The sequence below is a fragment of the Acomys minous genome (genome assembly GCF_964271855.1).
Source record: "Acomys minous genome assembly, chromosome: 12".
Classification (NCBI taxonomy): domain Eukaryota; kingdom Metazoa; phylum Chordata; class Mammalia; order Rodentia; family Muridae; genus Acomys; species Acomys minous.
The window spans coordinates 25,226,944-25,245,250 of record NC_140493.1 but is presented as its reverse complement, the minus strand read 5'-3'; the positions used below and the strand labels follow the sequence as shown (position 1 = coordinate 25,245,250).

General features: G+C 46.9%; 1 long non-coding RNA gene across 1 annotated transcript; it reads right to left on the bottom strand.

Annotated features, from left to right (window-relative positions):
- Window positions 1-6,727: 6,727 nt before the first annotated feature.
- Window positions 6,728-17,809, bottom strand: LOC311579924. The gene is made up of 3 exons (XR_014773290.1): window positions 17,577-17,809; window positions 14,264-15,494; window positions 6,728-6,852 (listed from the first exon to the last, which is right to left on the bottom strand). It is a non-coding gene; the product is annotated as an uncharacterized lncRNA (long non-coding RNA).
- Window positions 17,810-18,307: the final 498 nt, after the last annotated feature.

Genomic DNA, 18,307 nt, shown 5'->3' with positions numbered 1-18,307 from the left:
CTTTTTTCTGAGCAGGTTTTCATCTTTAGGGAGCCATTCTGGTCTCCGTCAAGACATGTTTTGTTGTTAGGAGCTATGGAACTACTTGCCCTAACCTGAACTGAGAGTTTTAGCAAACTGCATTAAAAAAAAAAAAAAAGGGCCAGGTGTGGTGGTGCATGTCTTTAATCCCAGCACTCAGGAGGCAAAGGCAGGCGGATCTCTGTGAGTTCAGGGCCAACCTGGTCTACAAAGGAGTCCAGGGTAGCCAAGGCTACATAGAGAGACCCTGTCTCAGAAAAACAAACAAACAAACAAACAAACAAACAAGCAAAACCTTTATGTGTGTGAGAGTGTGTGGCTGTGGGTATGAGCGTGCTTGCACATGTGTGGAGGTTCAGTGTCTAGATCTGGTGGCAGTTGCCTTTACTCAGCCACTTTGCCAGCTCACACACTGCCTCTTTGTTTTTTGGTTTTTGGAGACAGGGTTTCTCTGTGCAGCCTTGGCTGTCCTGGACTCACTTTGCAGACCAGGCTGGCCTCAAACTCAGAGATCCACCTACCTCTGCCTCCTGAGTGCTGGGATTAAAGGTGTGGGCCACCACACCCAGTCACACACTGCCTCCTTAAAGGTTAGCATCAGAAGCCGGGCATGGCCTTTAATCCCAGCACTTAGGGGAGGCAGGAAAAGGTGCGTCTCCATGAGTTTGAGGCCAGCCTAGTTTACAAAGAGAATTTTAGGACACCCAGAGCTATTATTACACAGAAACCCTGTCTCAAAAAAACAAAAAAACCCATCTATTTGTATTGGTGTTTTCTCCGCATGTATGTCTGTGTGAGGGTGTTGGACCCCATGGAAGTGGAATTACAGACAATTGTAAGCAGCCATGTGGGTACTGGGCATTGGACCTGGGTCCTCTGGAAGAGGGGCCAGTGCTTTTAACCACTGAGTCCTCTTTCTAGCCCCAATTTAGGCCACTTTGATCATATAGTGCCATATCATATAGATCACAACATATAACATTCAGAGAGCACTTGTAGAATCACTCCAGGGAAGAGCATCTCAGGCAGGCTGGGGTTTCATTTACAGGAAAGAGAAACACAGTTGCTTAGAATGAGTTGAGGTAATCTGGTGTGGTGGCGCAGGCCTTTAATCCCAGCTCTCGGGAGGCAGAGGCAGGTGGATCTCTGTGAGTTGGAGGCCAGCCTGGTCTACAAAGTGAGTCCAGGACAGCCAGGACTACACAGAGAAACCCTGGCTCAAAAAACCAAATAAATAAATAAATAAATAAATAAATAATAAAGTTGAGGGAAAACAGTCTCAAGTCAGGTGGCAATTTGCACTTTTCACTTATGAACTCTGTGCTGTTGCCATTTTTTAGAAAAGAAAACCCAATGTGCATTAATCACTGAAGTCACATTTTCACGTGATTGACACAGTGGACTGGGTAACAGACACCAGGTTATGTCATTCTCACGTGCACTCATTCCTGGCTTTGGTACTTGTTGTAGGACCTTGGTCAACTCACTTATCCTTTCTGAGCCCAGCATCCTTAATTATAAAACCTGGGCTCTAGGTAGCCTATGACACAGAATGATGTGATTAAAAAGACCATTCAAGCCGGGCGTGGTGGCGCACGCCTTTAATCCCAGCACTTGGGAGGCAGAGGCAGGCGGATTGCTGAGTTCAAGGCCAGCCTGGTCTACAAAGACAGTCCAGGATGGCCAAGGCTACACAGAGAAACCCTGTCTCGAAAAACCAAAAAAAAAAAAAAAAAAGACCATTCATCAGGCTAGAGAGAAGGGTCAGCAGGGAATGGCAGTGGCTGCTGTTTCAGAGGGTCAGGGTTCAAGTCTCAGAACCCCATGGCATCTCACAACTGTCTACAACTCTTTCTCCAGAGGATCTTATACCCTCTTCTGGCCTTTGTGGACACCAGGCACACATGGTGCACGGACATACATGCAGGCAAGGCACCACACACAGTTTTTAAAAAGGCAACCCATGCATGAAATGCAACTAACGCTGATGTAAAAATGAGCCCAGAAGTTGTTGTTTGTTTGTTTTTTGAGACAGGGTTTCTCTGTGTAGCCTTGGCTATCCTGGACTCACTTTGTAGACCAGGCTGGCCTAGAACCCACAGCGATCCACCTGCCTCTGCCTCTGGTATTAAATGCATGTGCCACCATGCCCCTAGAAGTTGTAACTGAAGTTGTAAACTAACCTGATGCTAAAAAGGAACAGAGTAATTCAAAACCAAACAGAAACAAAATAAGCCAAAGCTAAAAGACTTGTACGAAAAGAACAATTAAGGCTGGGCGTGGTGGCGCACGCCTTTAAGCCCAGCACTCGGGAGGCAGAGGCAGGCGGATCGCTGTGAGTTCGAGGCCAGCATGGTGTACAAAGTGAGTCCAGGACAGCCAAGGCTACATAGAGAAACCCTGTCTCAAAAAACAAAAAAACAAAAAAAAAAAAGAACAATTGAGCACGTTAGTTGGGCATTGGGAGGCGAGAGGACGGTGAAAAAGGAAAAGAGTGGGAGGATTTTATTAGAGTTGTCAGAGAATCCAGGGGACTCAAGTCTGAATTTCAGATGAACAATGAATTTCTTTAGTATATCCCAAATATTGCACCAGGCATATTTCACTAAATTACCTACTGTTCATCTGGAATTATAGTTTAAATGGGTGTCACTATTTTCATTTACCAAACCAAATAACCTAGACAAAGTGATTTTTGTACGAAATCTCTTATTGCCCTAAAGGTGACACAGAATTCAGAAGAGCCTGACCTTGCTAACTGCCCTTGAACTCACAGTGATCCACCTGCCTCTGCCTCTGGAGTTCTGGGATTAAAGACATGTGCCACTGCGCCTGGCCTAGATACAGTGTTAACCAAATTTCATACATTTCACCTGCAGGATATGCAGTAATACCAAGGCCTTCTCTAAATGCTAACCAAAACTATTATCCAAGAAATTAAACTGTCCTTAGGACCAAGCCTATGTTAGCAAAGAACACACTCCTTGTAATGGGTCTTTTTTTTTTCTCTTTTCTTTCTTGATGGGTAAGAATACCTTTACAGCAGTGGTTCTCAAACTGGGGTCAGGACCCCATTGACAAGGCTCTATCTCCAAACATATTTTTACATTACAATTCGTAACAATAGCAAAATTACAGTCATTATTTGTTTTTGTTTGTTTGTTTGTTTGTTTTGAGACAGGGTCTCTCTGTGTAGTCTTGGCTGTCCTGGACAGCCACCACATCCGGCTAAAATTACAGTTATGAAATAGCATCGAAAATATTTTTATGGAAGTCAGGCATAAGCCTTTAATCCCAGCACTCAGGAGGCTGAGGCAGGATCTCTGAGTTCGAGCCTAGCCTGGTAATACAGAGTGAGTCCAGGCTACAGACAGAATACAAAGCCAAAGAGAGAAAGGGGGGGAGGGGAGAGGGAAAGCAAATAATTTTACGTTTGGGGTCACCACAGCATTAAGGGCTGTATTAAAAGGCCATATGCAGTAGGGAGGCTGAGAAGCACTGTTTTAGGGAGTACCTTGTTTCTTGATACAGATGACTTGAAGGTACATAGCTAACAGGTTAAAGCTCCTTAGGTCTTAACGGTCAGAGCTGGAAGACAGTGGCCCATCTGTTAATCAGAAAGCTTGCCTGTTACTTGTCTTTGGTCATTTCACAGTGCAAATCCTTGTGCATTCCTCCAGGCTTTTTGTTTTGTTTTGTTTTTGATCCAGGGTTTCTCTATGTTATCTTGGCCATCCTGGACTCCCTTCTTTGTAGACCAGGCTGGCCTTGAACTCACAGTGGTTCACCTGCCTCTCTGCCTCTGGAGCGCTGGGATTTAAAGGCGTGTGCCACCATGCCCGGCTCTCCAGTTCTTAGGTAGATAGCGAAGCTTAAGAGAAAGACACACCTTGTGCTGTTATTTTCCTAAACAACTTGACACTGCCACGCTGATCAGTGTTTGTCTGGAACAACGGATAAATGGCTGCGAGGTTGTCTAAACCTGCGGAAGGCCTCATGTCAGGGCGCCGTGAGTCGACCCAGGCAACCAGGTCCGCTCTGGGCACTCCAGACATGAGCCTCATTTATCCCACAATAGTCCCTCTTCCTAATGTGCACAGAGATGCTCCCCGGTGATGTTTTCCACGTCTGTGTAGCGAAGGACAGGGAGCCCTTCACCCTCTTGCCACCTCCCACCAAACTGCTGATGTGGCGTGGGATGTTCCTTTCTGCGATCAGAGTACTTGCTCTCTGTTGTGTGTCCTCAGAATAACTCCAAATTGGTAATTCCAGAGAACCTATAGTGCCAGCGATCCTGGGTTTGAGCTAGGCGACCTCAGCTGTTTTGTTTGTTTTACTAACCTGGAGGGTGTCGTTTAAAGTCTAGAAGCCTTGAAGGTCTTTCTGAAGATAAAGTCAGAGATAAAATGTAACCCCTTTTGTAAACTGAGCAGTTACATAAATAGGTGACTTTGTTTTCATTCATCTCAACTGCCTCCACTGTTACAAATAACCTGTCGTTCTTTGTTCATTTGTCCCAATTTCTTCCCTCTTCTTCCTGCTTCTTCTACCTCCTATCCTTTCCGCCAGATAAATTTGCTTCCCTGAAAAAGGCTGACTAGTTGGAGACAACATTACCAGCCAATCGGAGCTCACCATTCCTGGCTGGTAAGCCATACACATGTAAGCTCCAAATCTCCTTTCATTGTTGCTAGGGCTTTGGGTCTTTTTTATTTATTTATTTATTTTTAATTTAAGATTTACTTATTTATTATTATGTATACAGTGCTGTGCCTGCATGTACACCTGCAGGCCAGAAGAGGGCATCAGATCACATTGTAGATGGTTGTGAGCCACCATGTGGTTGCTGGGAATTGAACTTGGGATCTCTGGAAGAGCAGTCAGTGTTCTTAACCTCTGAGCCACCTCTCCAGCCCCTCTACTTCTAAAAGCATGCTTGCTTGCTGTTTCCTCCTCTCCCTTTTCCCTTCCTCCCACTCTCTCTAGCTCCCTACCCTTTCCCCTTTCCCTCCTCCCCCTTTTTTGGCTTGGAGTAATTCCAAATGCTTAACGGGTTTAAATAAGCAAGGTTTAGCCCTGGCTGTCCTGGACTCACTTTGTAGACCAGGCTGGCCTCAAATTCAGATCCAATTTTAATCTAATTTTAAAAGCAAGTGTTTTAGCAGCTTAATTTCTCTTGGCTCCATAAAACAGAATTTCGTTGTGTTTAGGGGATTTTTCCCCCATGCAGATTGGCTTTTCTTCAGGTGACTAGAACACAAACTGGCATCACATTTGGCAGTGAAATGCCCTGTCACGTGGACCCCACTGGGCTACCACAGTGAGTTCTAAGTATGTCAAAGCTCTAACAGTCTTAACCAATGACCGGAGGTACCATCCGGACTGCATCAGAGTTGATACATTCTGTCTTACAGGGATGCCTGGAGACCACAGCTGCTCACCGTGATGGGGCCCTTGCCTTGCCAAGTGGGTAACCCCTCCCCTCACACCTGGCTCATCTGTAAGCTCACCGGTGCTCGTTAGATGCTGGTTCTCAGGTGGAAAATGTGTATGGCTTCATTTGACTGCTTGGATCCTTCTTTTATATGTCAAGTTCGATTAAGGCAAAGCCGAGTATTTCTCACCCCACTGTAACCCTAGATCCTGGGAAAGTGGCACGTAGTTGGTGCTCAATGGCTGTAGTGAAGGAAGGAAGGAAGGAACAAGTGCGCACAGGCACTCTGGCATCCTCCATGTGCCATGACACTTCTGCACCACCAGCTATGGATAGGGCTCCTATGGGACATCCTGTTATCTCATCATCCTTTTGGAAGTTATGATTTCTAATAAACTGTCATTATTTAAGAATTTTTGTAGAATTACTAACATGCTTTCTCAAAAAGGAAGGAAATTTTTGTTTAGATTAAGGCTCGGGATAATAACAGTGTATGATTATTATCCATAGTCATGCATGTTTTCTCTCTTTTTTTTTTTTTCAAGAAAGCGTTTCTCTGTGTAACAGCCCTGGCTGTCCTGGACTCACTTTGTAGACCAGGCTGGCCTCGAACTCACAGCGATCCGCCTGCCTCCTCTGCCTCCTTTGCCTCCTTGAGGTTATTACTTTTTTTTTTTTTTTTTTTTGCCAAGATTGTGTCTCTAAAAGATAAACGTATCCTTAGCAAAATGAATCACTGTATGGGGAGTTCAAGGTCATAGATGAATCAATGTCTTGGTCAAGGTATTGCTGCTTTACTTGTGTCCATTTCTCTTAATATTCCAATTTTGGAATTGTAGCTGGCCTGTTACAGTTGCTTTTGAAAGTGAAAATTGTTGTGGTGCCCTCTGGTGAAACAAAAAAAGAATTTCATTCATTCTTTTCTTTCTTTCTTCCCCTTCCACTCTTTTAATCTAGAAAGAACACATGATTGTGATTGATATGTGAAAAGATCAGCTTTAATGTAAATTATAAAATTTCCAGGCAGGTTGTTCTGGCTGTTGGGGGACTACAAGAAACACACCTCAGTCTATCGGTTTATAAAGAAGATATATTTATAGCAAGCAGGTGCTGCAGACGAAGGGCAAGCCTATGAAGGATTGTGGTTTGAGATTCATTAGAATAAATACAGGAACATAGCATTTATATTATATCGCAATGCTGATAAGCATTTAAGATTTAAAAAAAAGATTTATTGTATATATAGTGTTCTGCCTGCATGTAACACCTGCAGGCCAGAAGAGGGCACCAGATTACATTATAGATGATTGTGAGCCATCATGTGGTTGCTGGGAATTGAACTCATGACCTTTGGAAGACCAAGCATTGCTCTTAACCTCTGAGCCATCTCTCAGTCCCTAACTAAACTAGTCCATGTAACGATAACTAGTCCACCGACCAGTCCAGCTGGTCAGTTATTGGGGGGCCGAGGGGGGTCGCAACCTGTATTTAAAGAAATGGGCGAGAGAGACGTAGAGCTCAAGCGAACAGTTGCTTGTCAAGAGCCGTTTATTGAGGGTAATGGCAGGCTTTTTAAAACCTGCTTTAGGGAGGGCGGGGGTACGCAAGGAGAGTAGTGGAAAAGTACAAAATCTTCTGGGTTGAGCCCCGGGAACATTAGCAAGGGGAGGGGTCTTCCAGGTGAGACAAAGCAGGATGTCTCTGTGGTTATCTTAGGATCAGATCGCTGTCTTCTCAGGACTAAGCCGGATGCCTTGCATACCTAATGAGTGGCCCAGCAGGATGTTGGCTGCAAATACTGAATGGGTGGGGGTCGGCCTCAGGCCTTTTGGTCCCTGGCATCTTCACCCCTTTTGTTTATTTTGGCCTGAGGGAGACCTTACAGCCCAGCGAATGACTTTTAGGAGGTCACCAGTCATTGTTACAGGATGGCGGTATATTTGAGAATCACTATTGTCCAAGTGTTTCAGGACAACAGTTATTCTGGACCGGCCAAATTCCCAAGGAAAGGGGGCCTCGCGATGGCCTGAGCCTGCTAGAGGATCGATGCTCAATCTTACCACGCCTATGGTCTGTCCTCCCACCAAGGACCGACCGACGTCTGATAACCGAGACTTATTCGATCGCTCCGTCTCTGACTTACCAGGCACTATCGCGGGTCAGGTCAAGGTGGGCTCAGGCCAAAAGATATAGGGGAGGGCTTGCACAGGTTTACCAAAGGCACCGAGGGCACAACCAGGCTCACCATCCAGCATTCTGCATCCTCGGGAACTGCAAAGGCCGCCCATAGTTAACCGACTGAGGCGTAGGTGAAATCTCCTGGATGGAAATAGAAGTCTCATTTGAGTCCTCAGTCTCCAGGCTGCGGTAGTGAACCTGGATATTCTTGGTGGCAGCTTCAACCTGACTTTTAACAAACCCTGTAAGACGGTTTAAAGTCCATGGGCCAAAGGATAATAGAAGGAGAACACCAACGAGGGGCCCGAGCAGGGTGAGGAGAAGGGTAGTAAGCCAGGGGGAGGCAAGGTTAGGGTTGGGGAAATTCCCCCTTTCAGAAAATTTAAAAATGAGTCGGGGTCATGAATAGTAAAACGGGGAAGAAGGACACACCAGTCTTTGGAGGAAAGGAAGGTAGGGGCATAGACGATCGAGGTTAAACCAGAGGAACAAGCAAAATGGGTGTTATTTGGCGCGGGAATGTAGGGGAGGGAGAGGTAGGGAATGACAGTCTGGGCGCGAACGCGGCTGAGGGGAAGAGGAGGGAGCATATGGGGACCCAGGAGGCAAGTTCCTATGCCGGAAACGGACTGGAGGGTAATGCGATTGTCGGGAGCTAAGCCGGTGAGGGTGGGGTAACATTAGTAAAGAGCAAGGTGGAAAGAAGAGCAATACCCTCGTAAAAGGGCGGGGAGGGGGAGAAATACATCCAACATTCAGGAAACGACAAGGAGGAGTCATTTTTAAAGGCCCATATGGAGGCATTTGCCAACTGGAGAATGACATCAGCCGAACTGGGGGGGCCCACGGGGAGGGTAGGTCGGAAGGGAGGGGGTGAAATGGAAACTAAGGAGGACGTCCGAGGGGGTGGGCGGGGAGGGAGGCATGGGGGTGGCAGGTTTAGGCGGGGGGCCAGGAGCAGGAACGGGAACAGGATGATGGAAAATATGATTAGGCCCAACCACTGCAGTGCCCTTATTGGGTACCTTTTTCAGGAGGTGTAACCTGAACGTAAGTCCAAAATCGAACTCTGATTTATAAACACGGAGGCCCCATTTAAATCCACGACCCGTCCAACTGGCACGTTTACCGGGCTCAGTGAAGCGAATGGTCAGGGGGTTGCACCAGCCATTGGTGACTGAACGAGCTGCATTGCAAAGGTCTTTAACGGCCTCACCATAGGGCTGAGGATGAACCCAGGAATCAACAATGATGTAGTCCCAAGAAGAGGATGGCTTCCAGTACGTGTCGCCAGTGGTCTCACACCCCCAAGAGGCACAGTAAAAATCTTGGGCCCCACCACAGCGGTGTTTATCAGGACGGGGCCGATGAGAGGGTCCCGGGCAAACATAGAGTCCTCCGGCCCAAGCAATCCCATCCTGGTGTAAGGTTTTGTGGAGCATGATGCGCTCCAGGTCATTACAGCAGCAGGGACTGGGACCACCAACCGAGCGAGAGAAAGGGGGCGTCTCCTCGGGAGCCTTAGGCCAAAAAATGTCTTCCACGCCCCAAGAAGAGGGGCCTCCCAGGGCCAGGGCACAGAGGTCAACCTGTAAATCGGGCCACTGGGGGTTAATGCCCTGAGAGGAGGAGGAATTAACAATATCTCCCGCTTGGTTAATAATGACCCAGGTAAAATTATAGATTGTATAAGGCTGAGGTTGGCACAGGAATGCGGAGAGAATCACTTCAGGAAGGCAGAGGCAAAGGAGCAACGCGGTGAGTAGCAACATGATGAATCAGCGGTATCTTTTTTATCCTAAAAAAGAGCACAATTACATCTTTTCCTCAGGGGAGTTCCCTGGGAGAGGGGGGTTAAAAGGTTTGATTAGGCGCTCAGGTAACCAGCGCGCATTTTGTTCTTTTTGATCATAAATGCAGGCATGACCTTTGCCCCAAATAAGGACTGGGTCGGGTCCATGCCATTGGTGGGTCAGTGGATCCTTACACAGAGCCTTGGCATAGGTGGAGGAGGTGGAAGAGTGCCAAAGGCGATCGGCCGCCGAATGGCCAAGATCATCCTTTTGTAGAAAATTTAGGACGAACAATGCATGATTGAGAAGCAGGCGAGGCCCTGCTGTAGAGGGATATAGGATTCCTTTGGAAAACTGTAATTTATTAAGCATTGTTTTAAGTGTCTGGTGGGCCCTCTCGACAATTCCTTGTCCTTGGGGATTGTAAGGTATCCCCGTAACATGTTTAATCTGCAGTTGGGCACAAAAGGACTTGAAGGCAGAACTTGTATACCCAGGGCCGTTATCAGTCTTTAATGTAAAGGGTTTGGGGGCAACAGTAAGGCAATACAAAACATGATCAATAACATCTCTAGTAGACTCTCCATCGTACAATAAGGCAATACAAAACATGATCAATAACATCTCTAGTAGACTCTCCAGCATACAATAAGGCAATACAAAACATGATCAATAACATCTCTAGTAGCCTCTCCAGCGTGCGGAGAGGCGCAAATAAATCCACTAAAAGTATCTATAGACACATGAATATACTTAAGTTTCTTAAAAGAGGAGAAATGAGTAACATCCATTTGCCAGACCTGTCCAGGCATGAGGCCACGAGGGTTGACTCCCGTATGTGGCTCGGGAAGAAAGGTGACACATGCCTGGCATTCTTTAACAATAGCCCGGGCTTGTTCCTGAGTGATGGAGAACATGTGGCGGAGGCTTTGGGAATTAAGGTGGTGGAGGGCGTGAGCCTCCCTGGCCATAGCAACGGGGTCGCTGGCGGATGGAACGGCCAGCCCTGAAAGCAGGGGGCGCGTGGCTGAGTCCACCTGGGCATTAAGTGTAGTCAGAGGCCCTGGCAGGGTAGAGTGAGCGCGAATATGACCAACGAAAAAAGGCTGAGAGCGCAAAAGAATAAGCTGTTGGATATGGGAGAAGAGAGGGGAGGCATTAGTAGCAGGCTTAATACGAGGAACCGTCTCAAGGAGTGGAACAGAGGACGCGACATAGGCACTATCAGTATATAGATTAAAGGGAGTATGGGGAAGCAATGTAAAGGCGTGTGCGACAGCTTCCAGCTCAACAAGCTGAGCAGAGGTATGGGGGGTTTGTTTTTGCAGGATAGCTCCGTCCACAGAGAGGGCAGCAACCCCGGTAGAGGAGCCATCAGTAAAAACCAGGGAAGCTTGGGGGAGGGGTCTGGAGCAGGTGACTCTCGGAAAGATGACAGGTTGTCGCTGCAGGAATTGAATTAGTTTATCTGGGGGATAATGATTATCTAATAGGCCGCAAAAAGAAATACAGGAGACCGCCCAATCATCTGAATTTTGAAAAAGCCACCTTATTTGTGTGGCCGAGTAAGGCGTGATAATAGAGTGAGGGTCCCTTCCGAAGAGCCTGGTGGCCGCTTCCCGCCCCTGCCGAATGAGAGACGCAACCAGAGTAGGATAAGTAGGAAGGACCTTAGTGGAGGAGGAGGGGAGATGAAGCCAAAAAAGAGGGGCCCGTTGCCAGAGCAGTCCTGTGGGGGCAAAGAGGGAAGGAAAAATTATGAGCGCGAAAGGCTGGGTAGGGTCATAATAGGAGATGGACTGGTGGAAGATGGCGTCTTCGACCTTTTGTAGGGCCACAGAAGCTTCAGCAGTGAGACTGCGTGGTGAAGAAGGGTCAGAGTTGCCTTTTAAAATATCAAAAAGGGGTTTAAGCTCTCCAGTAGTGAGCTTAAGGTAGGGGCGCAGCCAGTTAATGTCCCCCAAAAGCTTCTGAAAGGCATGAAGTGTTCTAAGGGTGTCTCGGCGGAGCTGGACCTTTTGGGTCCTAACCGAAGAGGTCCCAAGTTCATAGCCCAGAAAAAGAAAAGGGGGGTGTTGTTGTATTTTGTCTGGGGCAATTTTAAGTCCCAGATGACCCAAACTCTTAACAAGTTCCTGGGTGACTAGAGAGAGCTCAGCCGTGTTAGGGCCAGCAAGTAAGATGTCATCCATGTAATGAATAATATATAAATGTGGGTACCTAAGGCGTAGCGGGTCGATGGCCTGGGCTACATATTTTTGACAAAGAGTGGGACTGTTGGCCATGCCCTGAGGAAGTACCCGCCATTGAAATCTGGGTGAGGGCCCCACATGATTAACGACAGGGAGGCTAAAGGCAAAACGTTTGGAATCGTCAGGGTGTAGGGGAATGCAAAAGAAGCAATCTTTAAGGTCGAGAACAAGTTTATGAAATCCTTTAGGGATAGCTACAGGAGAGGGGAGACCAGGCTGCAGAGCTCCCATGGGCATCATGGTCTTGTTAATTTCCCTGAGGTCCTGGAGGAGTCGCCAGGCACCATTCTTTTTTTGGATGACAAAAATGGGGGTATTCCAGGGGGAGGTAGAGGGCTCAACATGGCCTGCATCAAGTTGCTCCTGCACCAGCCTTGAGGCTGCGGCCAGTTTACGGGAAGGAAGGGGCCACTGATCGATCCAGACAGGAGAATCAGTTCTCCAAGTAATTTTATCGGCCTGGAGTGCAGGGGGAGAAGTGGCCCTTATAAAAAATTTTGTTTATATCCCAGCCCTTGGCGACTAATCCTAGGCATAGGGACAATGGGCTCGAGACGCCCCTGTCCCAGCTTGCCGAGGCCCTGGCCTGGCAAATAGCCTTGATCTAAAAGTTGATGCGTGACAGGAGAGGAGGGGCTATAGATAAAGACCCCCATCTGAGAGAGTATGTCCCGGCCCCATAGATTAACGGGTAACCCGGGGACAATGAACGGTTGCACCATCCCCGTCTGGCCATCAGGGTCAGCCCAGCGAAGGACCTTAGAACTTTGAAGGGTGTTGGTAGATATTCCGATGCCCTGAAGGTGAGTAAGGGAGGGCTGACAGGGCCAAGACGAGGGCCAAGAAGATTGGGACAGGACCGTCGAATCTGCCCCGGAATCAATGATGCCTTCAAAGGGGCGGCCATCAAGCCTTAGTGTAAGATGGGGTCTATCAGAAGTTAAGCGTTGGACCCAAAAAGCGGAGGGGGGCAGGGAGGGAGTCGGGGCGGCGGGAGGAGAGACAACAGAGTCAGCCAGGGTTAACGGAAGGGCCCAGGCCAAAATCTGACCAGGAGAGATGGAGAGAGGGCCCTGGGTAGCGGCGGCAAGGAGGAGCGTAGGAGAAGGGAGCGGGTGTTTTAGAACCAGGGGATAGATGAGTAGCCTGATAAGGGCAGAAGAGGCACGGCCGAGGACCAGGAGGGGAAGAGGGGGAAGAGTGAGTAAGGTAGAGGAGGAAAAGGTTGGCGCCGCGCGGAGGAGGCCATCATCGGAATGATATCGAGCAGCCTCCTCAAGGGTGGCAGCAGCATCCGGATCCAAGGGCTCATCTGGGGCCTGAGAAAGGAAAATGGCGGAATGGCGGGAGGCGCGTGAAGGGGCGACTGACGGAGGGGGAACAGGAGAGGCTGGCGGACCGGACCGGACAGAGGGTGTCCTTTTTGGGGGAAAAACAGGGGCACAAAGTGGTGAACACCCGCGTTCCATAGCGGAAATGGGGTCCTCATAGGTGGGAGGAAGCGACGGATAAAGACGGCGGGGGGAAGGGGAAGGCTTGGACGCAGGCGCAGGGGAAAGATTTTTTAAGGGCTCCGAGGATGTAGGAGGAACAGAATCGGGGGGCATGTCAATGAACGTAAGAGAGGAACCCTGCAGAGAGGAACAGGAAGGAACACGAGAAGGAGGGAGAGATTCGCGCAGGCAGAGTTCAGCCACGGAGAGGAGCTGCCTCTGTCCGCTATCGTTTTCGCTGGACTCAATTATGTCCCGTATAAGGCCCCAATAAGAAAAAATACTGTTCGACACCGCTGTATTACCACCTTTTTTAATAAGTGCATTAAGCTCACGCCCCACCTTTTGCCACTTTTCAGAATGAATAGTAGGTCCATCAATCATGAACCAGGGACAGGTCTGGTCAATAAAAACAAAAAACTCAATCAAATGTTTCTTTTTTACCCTAATACCCCTCTCTCTGAGTACGTCCTTTAAGCCTCTTTGCTTCTTTGGACAGCGAATGGCCCATTCTTGAGATATGCGAACGGATGACTCACCTAATGACGAAGCCGGCCGGGCGAACTCAGCTGGTCATGAAAACTCCTGTGGACCGGTCCCTTAATCCGTTCGGGAAGAAACCCGCACCTCGAGTCCCACGTCGGGCGCCAGATAAACTAGTCCATGTAACGATAACTAGTCCACCGACCAGTCCAGCTGGTCAGTTATTGGGGGGCCGAGGGGGGTCGCAACCTGTATTTAAAGAAATGGGCGAGAGAGACGTAGAGCTCAAGCGAACAGTTGCTTGTCAAGAGCCGTTTATTGAGGGTAATGGCAGGCTTTTTAAAACCTGCTTTAGGGAGGGCGGGGGTACGCAAGGAGAGTAGTGGAAAAGTACAAAATCTTCTGGGTTGAGCCCCGGGAACATTAGCAAGGGGAGGGGTCTTCCAGGTGAGACAAAGCAGGATGTCTCTGTGGTTATCTTAGGATCAGATCGCTGTCTTCTCAGGACTAAGCCGGATGCCTTGCATACCTAATGAGTGGCCCAGCAGGATGTTGGCTGCAAATACTGAATGGGTGGGGGTCGGCCTCAGGCCTTTTGGTCCCTGACACCTAACTAGGTCTTACACCTAAGAGATCAGATAAAGATGCTGGTGGTTGTGACATTCACAACTGTACGTACAAATAGTCATGATTAGCATTGAGGAGCAGAATTTGGTGATGGTTTACTAAGTAGAGATCCATTTGCTAGGACTTTTGTTATATGCGCATCACTAAACACGATAAAATCATGATACATCAGCGGGGAATGGTGGGGCACGCCTTTAATCCCAGCACAGGCAGAGGCAGGCAGATTCGGATCACTGTGAGTTGGAGGCCAGCCTGGCCTACAAAGTGAGTCCAGGACAGCCGAGGCTACACAGAGAAACCCTGTCTCGGAAACCAAACAAACAAACAAAACCACGATGCACCTGCTAAAATGGCGGGGCTTCAACACTGGTTCCTTGTACCAGGTCACGACTCCAGCACTTCTTTGTAGAGCTCCCTTATCTTCACATGGGGAGAAAGCGAGGACTCCTGGAGGCAATCCGAACCGAGAACCAAAAGGATCCTGCCACGAGATCTCAGGATTAGCATAGGGCATTAAGGATCCTGCCACAGATCTCAGGATTAGCATAGGGCATTAAGGATCCTGCCACGAGATCTCAGGATTAGCATAGGGCGTTACAATCTCTGCTGAGTCTGTTCCTTCTAATTGTCAAGGTCTTGTTCTTCCTTTCACAGTCATTTTAGAAACATTTTCATTATAGGTTTTTTGATTTTTTTAAAAACTCTGTTTATGTGCTAAAAATATCCATTCTAAGATATTATCTTAAGATATCTAAGATTACTATTATATCTAAGGTACTATCTGCATAAGGATCCCTATGGGAGAAGGAGTAGAAGGCAACATAACTAAAACACCGTCCGGCTTGGGGTCCAAGCGAGCCACATGTGAGCCACACGCGCATCCTGTAATTTCTTTTCTCCCAGAGCCAATTCCCTCTCAGCTTCAGCTGATAATTTTCTTGAACTATTTAAGTCTGAATCACCTTGTAAGGTTTGAAAATAAATCACTTAACTCTTGAGTGTAATTAATCCAATTGTAGGCTGTAAGCAGTTAATATTTCCCAGCAATTTTTGAAGACCATTAAGCGTTTATAACTGATCCCTTCTGATCTGCGCTTTCTGTGGGTGGGTTTTCTGTAAGCTAGCTTATATCCTGCTCAGTTGGTAGAATCTCCTCTGTATTTTTTCGGGAGCAATTTGTTGTTTTGTTTTTCAAGGCAGTGTTTCTTGAAGCCTCTGTAGCCTCGGCCGTCCTGGACTCACTCTGTAGACCAGGCTGGCCTAGAACTCACAGTGATCTGCCTGCCTCTGCCTCCTTGAGTGCTGTGATTATAGGCATGCGCCATTGCGCTGGTTTCAAGAACAATTTGTAATCCCCAACAAAGCAAAATTTTCTTTACGGGGGCTGGAGAGATGGCTCAATGGTTAAGAGTGCCACCTGCTCTTCCAAGGGTCCTGAGTTCAATTCCCAGCAACCACATGGTGGTTCACAACCATCTGTAATGTAACATGATGTGATGCCCTCTTCTGGCCTGCAGAACACTGTATACATAATAATAAATAAATAAATCTTTAAAAAAATTTTTTTTTACTTTAACAAACCTATTTTTAAGGTATCTTATCAGAATGAGCCAATAAGATATCATCCATATAATGATAAATTATACATTGAGTAAACTTTATAAATTATTTCTAAAGGTTGTTGTACAAAATATTCACACTAGGTGGGGCTGTTTTACATTCCTTGTCACAAAACCATCCACTGGTATCTTTTGGTTGGTGGGTCATGGGCAAATATGGGCACAGTGAAAGCAAACTTTTCTTTATCTTGTTCTTACAGGGTATTGGGGGGGCTATCTTTTAAATCAATCACTACAATAGACCATGCCTTAGGTAACAAAGAAGTAAAAAGGACTTCTTTTTTCCTTGAGACAGGGTTTCTCTGTGTAACCTTGGCTGTCCTGGACTCCCTTTGAAGACCAGGCTGGCTTCGAACTCACAGTGATCCACCTGCCTCTGCCTCCCGAGTGCTGGAATTAAAGGCGTGCGCCACCATGCCTGGCCTGAATTACCTTCTTAATGGCTCTCAGATCAGCTAACAGCCTCCATTTTTTAGAGTTCTTTTTAATGATAAATACAAGAGAATTCCAAGGGTTGATCCTCCAGCTGCTCTTAAAGCAGCTGTTGTGGGGCCTGTAACGTTTCCTTATTTTTGGATGGTTGCTCTACGCAAACAGGCTTATTAGTTAACCATTTTAATGGTAGGGCAGTTGGCATACTATTAGCAGTGGCCCTCCTTATAAATTTGGAGAGCCAATTTCTGCTGTGTCCTGCCTATGGCTAACCTGGATGGTCTGTAACTGTTTTTGATTAAAAAAAATTTCAGTATCTTTACCAGGAACATTTTCTATTTTATGGCTTGTCCCTGAAGTTGAAGGAATGCTAATCTGTGCTTCTCACGCTTGCAGTACATCTCTTCCCCATAAATTAATGGCCATATCTGCCACATATGGCCTTAATCTCCCCGTGGGACCCTCTGGTTCTACACATGTAATCCATTTTAGACTTTGTATTACCTGAGACAATGTCCCAATCCCTAGGAGCTGTGCAGACACCTTCTGGAGTGGCCAAGCTGGATTCCAGGAACCTTATGAAATTATTCTTCTATCTGCTTCAGCACCCACTTACCTTCAATCTCTATTCCATCTCATCCTAGTTTCAACTTTGACCTCTGAACATTTATAGCAGTTTGTCAAAATACTCATTTCCTGGCAACTCTAAAATCTCTCCTTCTATTCATTGGAGTAGTTAAGCTTAGAGAGGTGCTGTGTGGTCATATCATGCGCTAATTTTTCTAGTTGCTCTCTAGAACATTTTCTCCTTGGCTGACAGGGATTGACTGGCTCATGCTGTCTTTTTAGTGGGGCTCAAAAAGCCCCTTGAGGCAGTTTCTTGATTGTAAGAAATTGCAGAGTATATCTCTGGATAAGCTACGTTCATGAGCCCTGTGTCCACCCTTTCCATGTCTTTTACATATCCCAAGAAGCTTTCTCCCTGGATTATCATTAAATAGAATATTATCCACAGGAACTATTTGTCTTCAGTCTTTTAGGGAATGACCTAGTCTTCCATAGCCAAAGCATAAGACATCTTTAACTCTCATATATTTTTTTAAATATTTATTTACTGTTGCACTTGCATATACACCTGCAGGCCAGAAGAGGGTGCCAGATCTCATCATAGATGGTTGTCAGCCACCATGTGGCTGCTGGGAGTTGAACTCAGGACCTTTGGAGGAGCTGCTGGTGCTCTTAACCTCTGAGCCACCTCTCCAGCCCAGCTCTCATATTTTTAGCAACACCTGTCCTATCATAGCAGTATTGAAAGCGTTAGAGCACGGTAGTTTTAATCTAGTCAAACATAGGTGTGAATCTGGTCTAGTAGAGTTTTTGCATTCAGCATTAGCATCCTTGTATGCTACAAGACACAAACTCAACCTCCTCCTCCTCCTCCCCTTCTCCTCCTCTTTGTTCTTTTTGAGTCAGGGTTTCTCCATGTAGCCTTGGCTGTCCTGGACTCACTTTGTAGACCAGGCTGGCCTTGAATTTACAGAGATCCACCTGCCTCTGCCTCCTGAGCGCTGAGATTAAAGGCGTGCACCACCTCGCCCAGCAGCATTAGCATTCTTGAAATCTAAAGACTCAATACTTCTTTGAATCTGTACTTAATATTGCTCTATTTATAGCTGAAGTTAATCTCTGTAAAAAAATCACTAAAAGATTCATCTGAGTCCTGGGTTATCCTGATACATGATTGAGATCATCTTTCCCACCTTCCAACTTTGTCCCAAGTATTTAAAGCTACTGTATGACATTGTCCTGAGGTGGCATCTTCAAATATCATCTGCATTTTAAAATATTTTATTTAAATTTTAATTTATTGCCTTGGTGTAGGGGTATCAGATCCTGAAGTTACAGACATCTGTGAGTTGCCATGTGGGTGCTAGGAATTAAACCCAGGTCCTTCGGAAGAGCAGTCAGTGCTCTT